Genomic DNA, 6,000 nt, shown 5'->3' on the forward strand with positions numbered 1-6,000 from the left:
CTTGGCAAAACCGGGAGCATTGGCAACCCTATTATGGACTAATGTATCAAGGTTCTGTTAGGAATAGTTGATTACTGTAGTTGTAATGTTTGGGGTCTCAGGGGCTGAGGATCTCCAAGTTTCACCTGATCCGGCTGCCCTCTCTGGGTGTCAATTGTGTATTTTTTTGACAGTTGAAACAGATTCCTCTTTTTAATTGTATGGTACTAATGTGTATTTCTCTCTCCACTATCTTTTGCATTTTGTTTTATCACTTATTTAATTCCTCCTTCTGCCCCCCTCCTCTTACCTTCCCGTGATGAGAATTTCTTTCTCACTCCTGTAGAATACACACTGGGAAGCAACACACTACCCCCGGCTTATATAACTTTTGCTGCTTAGATATGCAAGAACTGTATGCTGCTCAGGAAAATTTGCTATTTCTCATTTATTCACAAAGCAACTTTATAGTTTATCCAGTGTATTTTAACAATGATGGCTCCGATAATTAAATGTGTCTCCTGGAATTGAAAGAGTCTTAATAACCTTATTAAAAGAAAAAAAGATTTAAAAAAAACAGAAAAACAAACCAAAAAAAACAGTTGACATTGTAATGCTCCAGCAGACACATCTGACAGACCTTGAAGCTTGTAAACTGAATAGAGCTTGGGTAGGCCTCTCAATTTCTAGCTGCTTTAATTCTAGAGTGAGGGATGGTACGATACTAATACATAAAAAGTTCAATGTGAATATTCTGAGCACAAAGGATGACAAGACAGATTTACTGTCTTCAAGGCTGAAACTTGCAATTCTATAATCATCTTTGCCAATCTCTACAGGCCAAATCAGGATGATCCCGAATTTTTAATAAGTGTAAATGACATGGGACACCACCCTATGGCTGGAGACTTTAACAAAGCTGTAGACCCCGTCCTTGATAAATCTTCGCCTCCATACAAACCCAGCTGATCTAGATTTACAAGATGCATGAAGTAATCCTATGCCCAGAGACTATAGACTTTTTTTCTGCAACTCATTCAATATATTTAAGATTCGACCAGGGGTGCGGGAACAATTTGTAGAGTGGGGGTGCTGAGAGCTATTGAACCAAACTATAAACCCAGTATATAATGGAATCCACTTCAAGCCAGGGGCTGAGGAAGCACCTCCAGAACCCCTGGTTCCAGCACCTCTGGATTGGACTATTTCTTAGTGTCACAATACTCGATCAGTTCTGTCACTGATTATAGTATTGATATTATTGTTATCTCTGACCATGCACCTACACATATATCTTTTAGGCCCGCAGTATGCACCCCCCACTAAAATGTGGAGATTAAATACCTCGCTACTGTTTGATACATCACTATTAACTCTACCCAGCAGGAGTTAGAACTTTGTTAAAGAACAAATGCCTCCACCGCTTCATCAGCTGCCACACTTTGGGAATCCTTTAAATCCTTCATCAGAGGCCGTATCATCTCTTATGCCAGAAATAGAGAGAACCTAGAATTGATACCCTTGCGAAGGAACTTAAGACCTTGGAGGTAGACTATGTTTCTCTCCCTACCCCAGAGAAACTCAGAACCCTCATCAATCTCAGATATGAAATCAACAAACTTCTGTCCCAGAAGGCTGAGTGTGCTTCAAACAGAATAAAGCAAAATGACTGGGAATCTGGCGAGAAAGCTGGCAAGCTGTTGGCATAGAGACTTAAGCAAAAGGCTAACAGAACTAAGTCTGCTACTGTATGTGATAGAAGCAATAAATTATATACAACACAGTCTGATATTAATAAACAATTGCAACAGCTTTATTCAAAAACTATATTTAGCTGAAGAGGGAATCAGTAAAGATGGCCTAGATAACTTTTTTAGTGGATTGTCTCTACCACAGATCTCTGACTCTCAGAAGGAACTTTTAGGTGCCCCTTTAGAAATCGCAGAACTGACTCAGACTATAAAAGATATGAAGGTTGGCAAGACGCCTGGCGCAGATGGATTCCCCACTGAATTTTAAAAATAGTTCTCTGAAACTTTAATACTAGATTACCGAATATGTTTAATGAGGCCAAGAATGAGCAAATTCCCACCTACTCTAAGAGAAGCTATCAACGCCCCACACTGACAGTTCAATTGGTGCAAGGATGCACACCACCGACAGGAACACAGCATGGACACACAAAACCGATTTAATTACTGCAGTGGCTGTACGCTGACGTAACTTAAGTCGACTTAATTTTGTAGTGTAGATTTGCCCTTCATTGTATTTTGTTAAATTTTTGTGTTTCTAAATCTCTCTTCCCTCTGTATTCCAGCTACCTGGATTCCCGCTCAGTGCTGCATATGTAAGAACATAACATTGTGTGTTTGAATTTAATAACTATTTGAGATTGTCAAATAACAGGCTCAAATGGAATTATTTAATCCAAGATTATCAATCACAGATTAGTACAGCACTATACAGAGTACAAAAAGAACAAATGCATTACCATCCTTGGTGTAAGGTAAAGAGCTGGCCACTGTCGCTCTCTTTTCTGTAGCTGGTGTGACACCAGCAGTTTGCACACCCGATCTAATTCCCAAAACTGCTGTCTTTTTATGGGGTATGAGACCAAAAAAACCCTTCTTGGAAGGAAAAATACTTTTGCACGATGAATTTCACTATATGTCCTGTTTTGACAGCTTCCTCTTACCTCATTACTGATGGAATTTCTTTAATGGTATCTTTAGTTTATGTGATCAATAAGCTAAAGGGAATTTTAATCCGGTCATTATTATTTGTTTCATTCCTTATAGAACCATCTGCACTAACAATTACCCCTTATCGACCACCCAGTCCATTACAGAAAACACATAACACATATTCCTTATCCATCATCCAACTTTGTTTATACTTTTCCTAGTTTGAGGGTTCTTTTCCCTGGACATCTACACACCCACAGACTTGAAGGCACCAGCCATAAAGAAGTACAGTTCAATATTTGAATTACATAAAGTTTCTGAACACAGATCACTCACAGGTTAAAAACCAACACTCTGGGCCTTAGAATTCAAACACACACTTTGCTAATACCATGAAGATTTGGGGAGAACAGTTCATATGTAAATAAGTTTAATATACAAGAAAAACTGAAAGGGTTAATATTTCCTAACAGGTACTAACAATAAGAACAGCCATATTGGCTCAGACCAATGGTCCATCTAGCCCACTATCCTGTCTTCTGACAGCAGCCAGTGCCAGATGCTTCAGAGGGAGTGAACAGAACAGGGCAATTTCAAGTGATACATCCTCTGTCATCCAGTCCCAACTTCTGGCAGCTGATGGTTTAGGGACACATTGTGCATGGAATTGTGTCCCTGACCATCTTGGGCTAACAGCCATTGATAGACCTGTCCCCCATGAACTTAGCTAAATCTTTTTTGAACCGAGTTATACTTTCAGCCTTCACAACATCCTCTGGCAAAGAGTTCCACAGTTTGACTGTGTGTTGTGTGAAGCAATACTTCCTTATGTTTGTTTTAAACCTGCTGCCTATTAATGTCATTGGGTGACCATTGTGTATTGTAAAGGGGCAAATAACATTTTCCTATTCGCTTTCTCCACACCATTCATGATTTGTCATTTCTTTTCAAAGCTCTTTTCATTTGCTTTTATAGATTGATTAGGCTCATTGTCATTTTACTTCTAGTAGGTGGCCTGATGACAGTCCCCAAGGGTTAAAATGAGGGAAAGTGAAATCTTAATACGCCTGCTCTGTAAAAATCCTTGAGCTTTTAAAGCAATCAGCAATGCTGAACATTCTTCCTGCGTGTACTGTACTCGATTACTGCAATAATGAATCGTAATGCACTTTGCAATGATTCACCACAAGGTACATGTACTACATCTGCAAGCTACGAGGGAAAATGATGGAGGCTCTCTCTTTGAAAGGCCACAATTGCTTAATTGTCTAAGAAAACAGCCACACACGTTTACCAGTGTGAAGAGGGGACAGGGCTGACCCACCTAGTTTCATAGTTCAAGCAGACCAACACTCCTGGACTACATTACATTAATGCAAAGCTGGTTCTCCCACTTTGTTGTTATTAATTACCCTGGCTCCTTGCACCACGGCTTAGAGGCACCCGTAGCTATCCTCACTATTAATAAATTATTTGGACGGAACATGCCAGCTGCAGGAGAAAACAACCTCTGTAAATAAATGGCAGCTCTTCAAAAGGGCTGCAGTTTTGTGCAGAGTCAAACAGAACAAAACGTCGGCATCACTGCAGAGTAAATGGAGATCTAGAGCAATAAACTGATAGCGGCCAAAACACAGCATGTAGGAAAAGAAAAAAAGATCAAATCAGACAGACAAGGTAAAGGGGAGCATAGGGCTCAGAGGATCAGTATTGGAAGACCGGCCTTTCCCTCTCCGACCAGTGGGTCAAATCCAGACCAGGTTGATAATAGCCAAAGGAGGTTCGTATGACCAGGTGATGACTGGCTATGGTCTGAACATAGCACTGGGACACAACAACTCCACAGGTCTAATCCCAGCTCTGAAAATTCCTGCTGTAACTTTGAGCAAATCGCTTCCCATCTTCCTCGGCGCTGCGACAGACTTCCCATGTGAACTAGGGCAGGTCACTGAGCCACGCTACGACTCAGTGCCTCGTCTGTAAAATAGGGACAGTCCTACTTAGCTACCTCACAGGTGTGTTGTGCAATGTTCGTAAAGCACTTTAGCTGTTCCTGTTTTATACGTCCCATTTGTATGATAATGTACCTTGCCGTGAAAGTCCAATCCAATACTCCTTACAACAGTCATAGCTCGACTATTACTGTAAAACACGCTCTCATTTTTCCTTTGTAGGGAAGTGCTCAGTATTATTGTGCCTGATCCCAGCCCAGTTCATAGTGGACAAGTGACCAGGCCCACAAACAGGCAGCCCTAACTTGCATTGTGCATGGCACGCCCAGCCAAGCATGGGGGTGGGGAAAACACATAGGCGCCAACTCTGGGGATGCTCTGGGACTGGAGCACCCATGGGGGAAAAAAATGGTAGGTGCTGAGCACCCACCGTCATCCCCCCTATCAGCTCCCCCCCAGGGCCTCCCCCTCCCTCCCAGCACCTCCTGCCAGCCATGATCAGCTGTTTTGTAGCATGCAGGTAGGAGGTTCTGGGGGGGGGAAGGGGCGGAGCAAGGATGCAGCACGCTCAGGGGAGGGGGCAGAACTGGGTGGGAAGAGACAGGGCGGGGGTATAGCAGGGGCAAGAAGAGGCGGGACAGGGGTGGGACCTTGGGGGAAGGGGTGGAGTGGGGGTGGGGCCTGGGGCAGAGCTGGGGGTCGAGCACCCCCTGGCACTTTGGAAAGTCGGTGCCTATGGGGGAAAACAGTCTTTTGGGGGGAAAAAACATGGAACCCCTTTTTACTCTGAAATGCAACCATTTTAGATATCCTGAATTTTTTCACAAAACTTTTCCTGAAAAATTTCAAACTAAACAAAATTGCACATTTTAATGTCGGGGGGGGGGGGTTCGTTGTTCCACTTTTCCTTCCTCTTCTCTCTCACCCCACTCCCAGCCCCTCACATACTTTCTATCATTTTTGCCATGCATCTGAATGCTGTCCAGGGTTTTGCTACACTGAGCCTATTTAAAACTTCCCCATCTTTTGCAATGGAAATGCATAGCAAAAGTGACAATGAAAAAGGGCAGGTGGGGGGGGGAATGTGGTTCTCATTCATTCTATTGTAGCAGTGGCAGAAAGATTAAAGCAAAAAAAGGACGAGAAAGGGCTTAAAAACAGAATTTTTGGCATTCTGAAAAACTATAATCTCTCGGTTTGGTGAAAAACTGGAAAATTCCAAAAAACAGACATTTTGTCACCACAATCTCTCCTTGCACAATTGTTTCTTAATTTAAAAACATTTCCTCAGAAAAATATTTCAAGCTAAAAATGTTGAACTGCTGTAGCCTGAATGGGCTGTGGAGAACTAACTCCTTCTATTCTACAGATTCATGAGATTTCAA

Source organism: Lepidochelys olivacea (genome assembly GCF_965140295.1).
Source record: "Lepidochelys olivacea isolate rLepOli2 genome assembly, chromosome: 7".
Classification (NCBI taxonomy): Eukaryota; Metazoa; Chordata; order Testudines; family Cheloniidae; genus Lepidochelys; species Lepidochelys olivacea.